Here is a 12,951-nt window from a genome sequence, read left to right on the forward strand (position 1 = left end):
AAATTTCTAGATAAGTTGAACCCATTCACAGTATGCGGGGGATATTCAATATTTTAATATATGTCGCTCCACATCCTCAAATGACTCCCACATTGAATTTATATAATTCTTGCATGGGCATCTTGTTTGTTCGGAATCATTGACATGAAACTTTGCCACATCTAAAAATTGGGATACTCATTCTTTATACTCGACCCACAACTTATTTCTATGTTTGATCTATTCTTTATTCATACTTAAAAATAAATCTTTTCTAACTCAACTTGTAATACAAAACAAATTATAGCCTGTGTTGTGTACATAATGAATGGTGGTTAATTTTTAGAGACTTATATATGCTCATAGAACAAAATCGAGGTTTCATTGAACAAAATAAAAGAATATACAAGGAGATAGAAAAAGTCCATAAAAAAGGGGACCCTGAACTATAAATCTAATCTAACAAAATCAAACTATGATCATAATCACAAAAAGACCTAGTTACTAAAGTGATACTATGTGTTGTTCATCCACATATTAATGCTTCCACTAATATTTTCAGAAATGGAAGAATTTGATATCAATATCTATTCATCTTCTTGTACGAATATCAATTCATTCACATGAGTGTTTTCACATATATTTTCATAAAATCAAGACATTTTAATCCTATATTAAGGCTCAACAAAATGAAAAATAGAGCAATCAGAAGTCATTACCTTAATTCATATTCTTCTAAACATTAAAAAGTGTAAATAAATCAAGAATTTTAGGTCCAATTAAAAAAATATAAAAGTTCATCTAGTGTTTAAAAAATACCTAAAATCAAATTCAAAAGAAGATGTATCAACCATAAAAAAACTTCAGCAATTCTTCGAAGATTTAAAATCTAGATGAACATGTAATATAGATTTCAGTTCCACTGTACCTTCCTCGTTAATAACGTATATGATAGAAACTTGGTCCGAGAAAAAAATTCAGCAAAATAAGGAAAATAGGTAAAGTTCGAAGCATTTTTCAAACATAAGAATAGATTCTTTTATCACGTACGGCTTACCAATGGATGATGAACGAACGGGTGACCAACAACACACTTTTTCATCTCTGATCTGATAGGGGTAGAAGATGAACGAACAATGACGGACGATGAATGAATGGAAGGATTACCAACGGATGACAGACGAATGGACGGAAGCGCACCACTGTTTCATCTCTGATTTGCTAGAATTGCTAGGGTTAGAAGATGAAGAAGGCAGATCCCAAATTTGCATTCGATTTGGAGTTTTAAAACCCATCTCCCGTCGACTATCGTCAGCCATCAAGAGAGCCATTGGAAGTTCCAACCAAACTCCGAACGAAGTACTTAAATCAACAGGAGTATGATCAGTGCTGGCTTCCATCTCTTAAACTCCTAACGCTTATTGTCTATCCGTCGGGAGTTTAGACAAATCTACTGACAACTTATATATGATGTCGGGAGAGTCGTTGAGAATTCCTACAAAACTCTTGATGAATTACTTAAATCGTCGAGTGTTTGGTCAGGGCTGACTTCGATCTCTCGAACTCCCAACGCCTATTGTCTATCCATCGAGAATTTGGACCAATCTTTGGACTACTTATATATGGCGTCAGGAGTTATCAATAACTCTCGACGCTACCGTTACATAGTCGGGAGAGATTCTCTCTCTCGACAATATATCATTGGACAATTGTTTTAGGCGTTGGGAGAGTCTCTTTTTCTTTTAGTAAAAAAATGATTTTCAAGAAAGTCATTTTTATTTAAACTCTTATGATAAAACTTTTTTAAAATACAGTTTAAAAATATTTCAAAAGCTATTTCGAACGGTTGCCAAACACTTCAATCTATTCTCGAATAACTTATTTTCAAAGTATTTGAAAAGTTAAACGAAAACACATTTTTACATAATTTCTTCACAATCAGCTTGGATCATGAGTTTTATTTGATGAGGAACGATCTATGCCTAACTATTTAGAATTGTATCTATTTTATCTAAAGGAATGATTTGGTGATGATGATTTTAATTTTGAAAATAAAGAAAGCAAAGAACAGATAAATATGAAATTTAAGAGTCAAAGGCGTTTAAAGGGGTTGATTTCCTCAATTATTTTATTAAGTTATGCAAAGTATTTCTATGAATTATTATGCTAAAGATGTGTTTAAGTCTAGAAACTAATTTCCAGATTATTATCTTCCAATAACAATCGTTTCTCATGCAAACTTAATTGCTTGCTAATTTCTTGAAACCAAATTAAGAAGCATGACATTAGGGTTAGTCATAATCAACTTTCATTAGCAACAAAACTATTCGCATGATAGATTAACTAATGATCCAATATTATAGGTCCAGTTAAAGAAGTAATCTTTCCAATTGAATATTCAACCTAACATACATTCTATGATCAAACAATGTAATGAGCACAATAATACCAAAAAACAATCAATAACACACATCCATAGAAAATATTAATGCATTAACTGAAATCCATAATGAAATTCATCAACACTATAGAACTAGAACGCTCTTAGCCACGCTCGATGCTACAAACATATCTTAATACATTACAAAAACCATATCCATTAAAGAGAAATAAAGGAAACAAAGAAAAACCACTCTCGAAGCAACCCCGTCATTAAAGCCAATCAATCTCGCCTCTATTCGGACCTTGAGATCTCGAATACCTCTAAATAGACCTCTAATTTTGCCTAATTTTTTCATTTACTGAAAATACTCTTAGAAAGAAGACTTCAAAATGTTAAAAAATCTCTGGATAATACTTTTAAAAAAAATCTCTGGATAATATCCTGGATTATATTTTAAAATGTTAAAATTGTGAAATAAACCAGTATTCAATCTTTGCCTCAAAACTTGAAAAATAAAAATTCATGAAAATAATAAATGATAAACAAAATAATTTAAGGGGGGAGAAAGAAGGGAATTAAGATCAATTCTTTTTTAGTTCAATAATATGTGTGGAGTGTGGAATTCGAATCTCCAACTAATTTTTATTAGATAATTCATATTTTATACCAGTTAAGCTATGCTCTGGTTGACGATAAAGTCAATTTTGAACCATGACGATTGACAAATTGTATTAATTTTTATCATAAACATTCAATCTTATCAAATGGAAGTCCTATACTTGATCATTTATTGAACAATTTTTTTAACCCTATGTTCAAGTGTAGCTATATTCACTCATTAGTATCTTATGTTCAATTTTAGCTCAATTCAACCACTAAAATTTATCATCTAAGAAGCACAGATACGGATACAAATATAGGATATGGATATGACACGATATGATACGATACGATACGATGATACACAAATTTTTAAAAAGCTAAGATACAGACACGTTGAATATACGTTATTATATATATATATATATATATATATATGATATATATATGATAATGTCCAATTAATTTTTATAATACTTATTTTAATTTATATTAAAGTAGACTCAAGAAGAGAGTTAAAATATGAAAAAAATTATAAGCAATGTCAACCGGTGGTTAAGCGACTAGAGCCGATGGTAGGAATGAAATAGAAGATGAAGATTGAAGAATAAAGTTGAGAATGAAGCGGGGGAGAGGGGTGAATCATGATTTAGATAGCGAGAGAGAAGAGAAAAATGAAGATTTAGTTACATTTCTGTTTTTTTTTTTAAAAAAAAACTTTTTATGTTTTTATTCTTTATTGTTTTTTATCATTTTTAATCTATTTTGTTTTGGATTGTTAAATTTAAATGAATTTTTAAATAAAATGGATTGTGGGTTGAGTTTTTTAAGTGCTTGAACTTAAATTTGAAGAAAAAAAAGTCCTTGTGTATCCCTTTCACGTATGTGGAAAAAAATAAAATAAAAAATCAGATATTTTAAATCACACATCTGACACGTATCTATTATGTATCTATAACTAAAACGTATTATATATTGATTTTCTACCCAAATAAATATTTATACTTCTTAGTTTATCACGAACTAACATGAAGTTACTTCAAAACTCACTAATCTTTACTAGAACGATACATTTTGCACAAAATTAGCAAGCCCAATGAATGTCGTCCAAGAAGATGAAATATTCAATAATCATGTATTAAAAAACTTATAAATTTAAACAAAAATGGAGCTCCATTGTAAAAAAATTAAAATCTTAATAAATTTTGTACTAAACAATATGTTTCAATATGTTTTACATTTGTGAAATGTAAACACTAATATAGTATTTTATTGGCAATTAATTTTCAAACGAAAAACTATTGAGACGTATGCAAATGAAATTAAAAGTTTTGAGAAATTAAAATAACTTGACAAGTTTTAGGTATGTTTGGAAATGATTTTGAAATGGTTAAATTTACTTTTATTATATAAATCACTCCAAAACACGTCTTTATTCACCCAAAATTAATTTAATATTTAATTTTACACTTTTAAATGCAACTTTCATATCACCAAAAATTGTTTTGAATGATTAAAATTATATTTTGGAGTAATTTTGGTCATATTGAAAAATGAGTGTTTATTCATCTTTATTGGAATGGAGACGCATTCAATAATTTTTTTTTTTGACCCGTTGTCCCTGAATACATCCCTTCAAGAGACATATTCAAATAATTAAATAAAAATAAAAGGTCAAATCGTCTGAATGCTTCTGTTGAGAAGACACATTCAGACAAGGTACTCTACACGCACCAAACGACCTCATTGACCTTGATTTTTTTTTTTAATTTTTTAATTTTTCACTTCACTCTCCCCTTAAATTTCACCAATTTTCCCCCTCAATTCTTTCACCTTCTTCATCTATTTTCTCACTAATACTCGAGATGCATTGTTTATTTCCATCTCCTTCATATTTTCTACCCAAACAAACATCATTTTAACATCTTTTTCATATTTCTCCCCCAAATTCGATAGTCATCTCAATTTTTACCATCTTCCCCACCTTATTCATATTATTACTTTATTTTAGTGCAATATTTTTCTTTTGGTAAGTTGATATATTTTTATTATTTATAGAAAATTTAGTTCCTCATAATCCTGTACTGATTTATTATTATTATTTTATTTATAGTGGATATTATTTCCGGAAAATATTCTACAAATGATCATTCAAAGGTTTTTGTTGATAAGGTGCAACATTTTTCTTTTTGTAAGTTAATATATTTTTGTTATTTAATAGAAAATTAAGTTTCTCAAAATGTTGTACTGCTTTTTTTCATTATTATTATTTTACGGTGGATATTATTTCTAAGAAAAATTCTACAAACGATCATTCAAAAGTTATGTATTTAGTATTTACAAGGCACACGGACAATAACATGAAGAGACATGGAGAAATGGGGGAGTGACAAATGGTTTTTAGGACATTTAGCATTGGGCATCCATTTTTGTAATATATATAACATTCTCCCTTAGATGCTCATTATATATGAAATATGTCTCGTTAAAATCTTAATAGAAAAAAACGTAATGGAAAAAAAAATCCTAATGATGGAAAAAAATACATATTTTATATAATTTAATAATCCTAAAATAATACAATATATTTTCTCTCCCTCATGGAAACATCACTTAAGATCTCCGAATCACCGCATTCCAATTTGTGTACCAAATTTTCAAAAGTTGCAGTGAGTAATGCTTTTGCAAATAAGTCGGCTAGACTATCCTTCAAACAAATTTGTTGTACAGTGATGTCGCCATTTTTTACGAGATCATGAATGTAAAATAGCTTTGATGAAATATGTTTTATTCTATCTCCTTTAATATATCCTCCTTTGATTCGGGCTATACAAGCTATGTTGTCTTCGTATAATATCGTTGGAAAATTTTTACTAGAAAAGAAGTCCATATTTCGGGAACATGCTAAATCATTGATCTTAGCCATACACATCCTCAATTAGCCTCGTAAATTGCAATAATTTCAACATGATTTGAGGCAGTGGCCGTTATGGTCTGTCTCACTCATCACCGAGATATTAGTAACTCCGCATGTGAATAAATAACATGTTTGAAATCTAGTTTTGTGTGAATCAAATAAATATCCAGAATCTACAAAACCAACTAGATCAAAATTTGACTTATTTGAATAAAGTAAACCCCATATCAATCATTCCTTGTAGATAACAGAGTATATGCTTAATTCTATTCCAATGTCTTTTCATTGGAGAAGAATTGTATCTAACTAATAAATTTACTGAAAATGTAATATCTGATCTTGTATTATTAGCAAGATATATAAGTGCACCAATTGCACTAAGATATGAAACTTCAGGACCAAGAAGTTTTTCATTATCATCTTGAGGTTGAAATATCTTTCTTTACATCCAATGAATGAACTTCCTTAGAATGTTTAATGGAGATGTTTGTCCATATAGAACTTTTTCAAAAACTTTCCTATATAAGTTGATTGGTGAACAAATATCTCATCTGCTAAATGTCAATTTGCAAGCCAAGCAAAAAAAATTTTTTCCCTAAGATCTTTCATCTCAACTTTTTTCTTCAGATATTCTATTGCCTTTGAAAGCTCTTCGAGAGTTCAAATTATATTTAAATCATCAATATATACAGTTATAATAGAAAATCCTGACTGTGATTTCTTTATAAAAACACAATGATATATTAGATTGTTGATATCCTTCTTTCAACAAATATCCACTTAGGTGATTGTACCACATTTGTCCTAATTATTTCAATACATATAGTGATCTTTGTAACTTTATTGAATACAATTGTCGAGAACTTGATTTATATGTTTCAGGTATTTAAATCCTTCTGGGATTTTCATATAAATATTATTATCAAAAGATCCATATAAATATGTTGTGACTACATCCATAAGGTGCATGTCCAGACTTTCATATACAGTCAGATCGATTAAATATCTTAGTGTAATTGCATCCACAGTTGTCATACTTGATTAATCGCTTTTTGTTGTTCAAAACGAATAGTTTCATTTTTATAATTTTCTAATTGTACAGGTCTTTGTGAAAAACTTTGTGTAGCTAGTCTTGATTTATATCTTGTGACCTCATTAATTTCATTTCTTTTTCTCATAAATGTCCATTTGTATCCCATAGGTTTGATACCTTCTGGTATTCGAATTATTTCTTCAAAAACCAGACGTTTTGAAAGTGAGCTTAATTATGCCTTGGTTGCTTCTTTCCACTAAAGTCAATCTTTTATATGTTGATATTCTTCAACTGATTTTGGTTCAAAATCCTCACTTTCAGTTATAATATCAAGATCAACAATATACACAAAAATGTTATCAATAACTACATTGGTTCGATTCCATCTTTTTTCTGCCATGACATAGTTTATTAAAATATTGTTATTATCTTTAGGTATTTCAACTTCCTCATTAGTCATGTCAAAGATTTCTTCATGGGTATTTACATACTCAACCAAAGTTTTTTTTACTATTGATTATTTTTCTTTTTTGAGGATTTTTATCTTTGGAATCCATTAGTCTACCCCACTTATATCGTGTTCCAGACTCGTTAGTGACAACTTGCTGTGTTGGGATATCAATTTTTTATGGAACATTTGCAGCTGGTATATGTGACTTAGTTACTTTTTTTACATCTATAAATGCATCTGGTAACTGATTTGCTATATTTTGCAAATGAATTATTTTCTGAACTTCAAGTTCTCATTGATCTGTACAGGGGTCTAAATGAACAATAACAATGCATTCCATGTAATTTCTTTTTCCCATTTCTTAATTCCTCCCCCTAATATTGGAAAATTTGTCTCATTAAAATGACAATCAACAAATCGTGCAGTAAATATATCACTCGTCAAGGGTTCAAGATATTTAATAATTGATGAGGAATCAAATCTAGCATATATTCCTAATCTTCTTTGAGAACCCATATCAGTACGTTGTAGTTGAGCAATTGGAACATATACTGCACATCCAAAAATTCTCAGATGGGAAATATTTGGCTCATGACCATAAGCTAATTGTAATGGCGAGTACTTATGATAAGCTACTAAGCTAATACGTATAAGGGATGTAGCATGCAAAATAGCATAACCCTGCATAGATGTAGGAAACTTTTTTATCATAAGAAATGGTCTAACAATTAATTATAAATGTTTTATAAATGATTCTGCTAAACCATTTTGTATATGAATATTTGCTACAAAATGTTCAACACTTATCCCAATTGACATACAATAATTATCAAAAGCTTTAGATGGTGTAAATTCACCAACATTGTCAAGACAAATGGTTTTAATTGTATAGTTAGGAAATTGTGCTCTTAACTTAATTATTTGAGCAAGTAATCTTGCAAATGCAAAATTTTGACTTGATAATAGACACACGTGTGACCATCTACTGGATGCATCTATTAATACCATAAAATATCTAAATGATCTATTTGGTGGGTTAATAGGTCTACATATAATACCATCAATTCGTTCAAAAATGCAGGTGATTTAGTTCCCACTTTAGCTGGTGATGGTCTAATTATTATTTTGTCTTTGAAGCAAGCATCACATGATAATTCATTAGATAAAGAATCTTCCAGCTCTTCAATGGATGTCCATGTGAATTAGAAATAATTCTTCTCAGCATTATAGACCCTAGATGACTTAATCGATCATGCCAAATTTTACATATGTCTTGATTTATGAACTTTAAGTTCATTGTTGCATATCTCTCAATTACTCGTATATGAGTATAATACAATCCAAAAGATAAAGCATGTAATTTTTCCAATGTAAGTTTTCCATGTGAGATAAGAGATAATATATAGATATTCCACATTATTCTTACTATTAGTCTCAGTATGATAAACATTGTAATGTATATCTTTAAAACTTAGAAGATTTCTCTTTGATTGACTAGAGTACAATGCATTATCAATTGTAAATTCTATCCCTCCAGGCAAAATTATATTTGCTTTTCTAAAACCTTCAATCAAGTTTATAGAACCAGATGTTGTATTTACTTTTGTTTTCAGCATTGTCAATTTGACAAAGTAATTTCTACTTATAAGTATTGTGTGTGTAGTTGCACTATTTGCTAGCATAGATCTTCTTTGCTCATTTTTTAATCACCCCGAAAAATGAAATGATCCATTTTTCTTCATTAAATAAAATTAATTACAATAAGAAAAACAACACTTGGAATATACAAAGGTTAATACACTATAAAAATTTTAGGCTTTCATGTCAGTGGAAAAAAGTAAAAACGGAGGTATAATGTCGATTTTTTTTAAAAAAATAGATCTTTAATGTCGGTTTAAAATCGACATTGAAGATGCCCATTTATTTATTTATTTGCTTTAGTAAGAAAATATCTCTATCCATTTCACTATCTTTCTTCTCTCTCCTTCCTCACTTCTCTCTTCCAAACCCTCTTCCCCTTGACTGTACTGGTCATCACCATTGAACTTGTTGTCCGTCGTTGCCGTTCAGCATCGTCATCGTCATCGCTCGCATGTTGTTCTGATCACGCAGATCGCGTGCCGTTCAAGTCGTCATTCACGTCTATTGTAGAGCTCGGTTGTGGGTTTTGAGTTCACGTGTTGGTTCGTTCATATAAGCTCAGTCGTACAAATCTCGTGTGTTGTTTTCGATCATCAGATCTGGTCGGCCAGCTTCGTCATGGCATTCAGCTCGTCTCTAGCTCGCTTCGATCGTGGAGATGGGTCACTGACGTTGGATCTGTAGATCTGGTCATGGACTTTTTCGATTCGGTCATTTATTTACCCGATCTACTCGTGAGTCTTTCGATCCGATTGTCGGCATGATGATTCAGCTCTGTTTGCAATGTCTGGCGCTCGCCGGTGTTGTGCATTCGCCAAATCAAGAGCGAGTGGTTCTCTTTCACTAAACTCACTTAGACTTGCCTTTTTCTTTCGATTTCTTGTCCTTGTTATGGCCTTGTGGTTGAAATGTCTAGATTTGGAATCTTCTCTTTTTGATAATCTCTTAAGATTTTGTTCTATTACTTTAACTAACTCAATCGTATGATAGAGATGGCAAATCTTGATTCTTGAACTTGTACTTTTCTTATATCTTTAAAATAATTCAGATATGGTTCGTAGCAAATTTGTAATGAAATTCTTTTTGTTGGATTTTGCTTGCTGTATTGGCATCTAATTTGGTGTTTCTATCTTCCACTCTAAACAAGAAAATTTCATTATGAGACTTCAGACTACGATTACTCTCACATTCCCAAGCTTCAAATGTTGGAGTCGGCAACCTAAATGCACTATTTCTGATAATGAAATCAACTAATAATACCATGAACAAAAAAGACATGGTGGTCAAAGTATAGATTTTTATTAATAACATTTAGGTAAAAAAAATTCAAGTTGTTTATGTTAAAAATTAAACAATAATAATCATCAAATCAAATCCAATGAGTTTGGACAAATGCAAAACTATGTTTATTTATTGTTTACTCCAAACTCCTTATTTTTCATTGCAAAAAATCCTCACTCATAAACCAAACTTTTTTTTTCTTTTTTCTTTTCCAAATCTAAAGTTTAAGCATAGATTAATCTTTTTTTTAAGAAACAAAAAATTGAAAGCCTATAAAATTGTAAGTTTATTGTAATTCATGTTGTTTATGAGTTGCGAGGTAAATATGATCACTAGAATATGTATTTAGCATAAATGCTTGCATTCAATGTCATGTAGCTACATTTATTTACATGACTATACTAACATTGTAACTTATGGTAAAGAGGAATTTGATAAAATAGGATCTGAATGAATTGGTGTGATCGTTTAGTAAAAAAGGATTTGGAAAAATTGGTCAGGCATACTTCTTAAATATGGTCAAGCATGCAGTTACTTTAATAAATTCCTCCCCTCTTCTTCTTTCTCTCTTTCTTATTGAATGCAGAAGTTTCCTCACGGAAGTCAGTTAAATGATTTTAAGATAATTTATCAAACCTTTCTAGTTTGTCATACGCTCACCTCTACTACAATTTTCAAGTGTTGAAGCAAGGAAAGTGCACCAAATTTCTGATTCAAGAATTGTAGTTTCTCTCCATTTCTTTTATGTTAACTAGTGATGGATTTAATGAATTAGCTTGTTTATGTCTTGAATTTTTTGCTGCAATAATTTTTGTTACATGAATTTAAGCTAAGAGACTCCGTCTTGTTTTAATACTATATAAATGTTACCTTCATGGAGTTTTACAGCTTACTGTGTTGTGGCAAAAGAATCTCAGAAAACAGATATCTATAACTTTTTTTTTGAACAGATGAATGCTGACTTTAAAAAAAGATATGGATGTTGCTCATATCCATAGCCTTCCTCATATTTTGCAGGCCAATTATGAAAGAGCACATGAAGTATATTATTGGGTATGCGGAAGAGATTGAAAAGTTGATAAAAGTGAAGGCTCAAGTATCAGAAGTTAAGAGTATAATGTTGGAGAATCTTGACAAGGTAAAAATACATTAACATGGGTTTGAAATGTGGTGGATTTTTTTTGTATTTGCATCTCTCTAATCATTGTCATATAATGTTTAACATTATCATCTTGTTCTATAAAATTTGTGGTTTAATGATCACTTCCATTTGGCCTAATCGATAGAGAGTCGTAAAGTCAAGTTTAAAATGCATGTTTGTGGCATACCTTTAATCATTAATATAATTTGTTATAACTAGCTAATGTGCATGTGAAACTTAATATATTTCTTGGAGATTCTTCTTGTGGTGAATGATCTATGAATTAAATATCCTTGGAAGTTCGAACAAATTTTGATTATGTATTACATTATGAACTACTGACAATTTTGGGAAACTAGGCAATCAACTGTAGGAATCAGAGTTGAAGAATATTTGAACTCAGATGAAAGATTTTCTTGAATGAAGAAATAGGCTTTTTTTTGCTTGTGAATGTTTATAGTTTCACAATATGGAAGTAAGTGACTTGCCTAGTTATATGTAGGAAAAATGAAGCTTTATTGTGGAGACCTATAATTCATGTGAATTTGATGGGTGTTGACATTGAAAGGTTTTCACATTTGACTGGCTAGGTATATTATAGGTCTCCTCCCTCTTCTTAGTGAAAATTTAGTGCTCAAGGAATCTTCCCTTTTACATGTAATCTATTCATTGATCATTGTCATTAAAGTATTGAATGAGCTTAACAACTATTTTATAAAGTATTTGAATCAAACTTTTTTTTTTGAAACATTAAGGGCCTTCAATACCATTATATACTTCAAGATGACAAACTATTAGAATATGAAATCAGGCTTTGGTTAGTTATGTTTAATTTTATGCTTCAAAAAGTAAGTTAGTTGATATTGATCAGATGGATATGATGAAGTTTGTTATATGAACATCTTCGGTGATTTTATGTAATGTATACTGAAGTAGGATCACGTCTAATTGGACACCAACCGGCAAGACTTCAGGTTCTTTTGGGTAAGTTTCAGCAGGTTGATGACTCTAAATTTCTTTTCGAACTAGCTTAAAGTCCTTTAGATTTGTCTCTCATGCTTGGAAGCTTGTATCCGTAGTTTCAAAATAGATTTAGAACCATTTGAACACATTTCAGCAAGAGCCCAGGCTCGTTTTGATGAGTTTTAGGTTGAAAGACTCCATTTAAAGCTATCTCCATTAAATTTAGATACTGTAAATTAGCTTTTAACAATTGGATATGCTTTGTTTTTAGTTTAGGCTTGATCAGAAGGTTTTGGATTGGGTTCAAGGTCTTTGTAGGTAAGATTATTTATTTTGAACACTATTCGAGTTTTCAATTAAGAAATGAGTCACTAAAACCAACTCAAGAAGGTACTTTCTTGTTTGCTCAAGTCCCTTTGTGAAAAATATATAATCTTATGCTTTGAGCGTTAAACTGCAACTAAATAAACTAGCTAAATCTATGAGGATCGACTTTGTTTATGATCAGAATTATCTCGATAGTAACTCGTTCTTTGTGTACCTTTTGATTATGGAAACACTT

Source organism: Benincasa hispida, chromosome 11, assembly GCF_027475165.1.
Source record: "Benincasa hispida cultivar pf3 chromosome 11, pf3_genome.v1.1, whole genome shotgun sequence".
In the NCBI taxonomy this organism is placed as follows: Eukaryota; Viridiplantae; Streptophyta; class Magnoliopsida; order Cucurbitales; family Cucurbitaceae; genus Benincasa; species Benincasa hispida.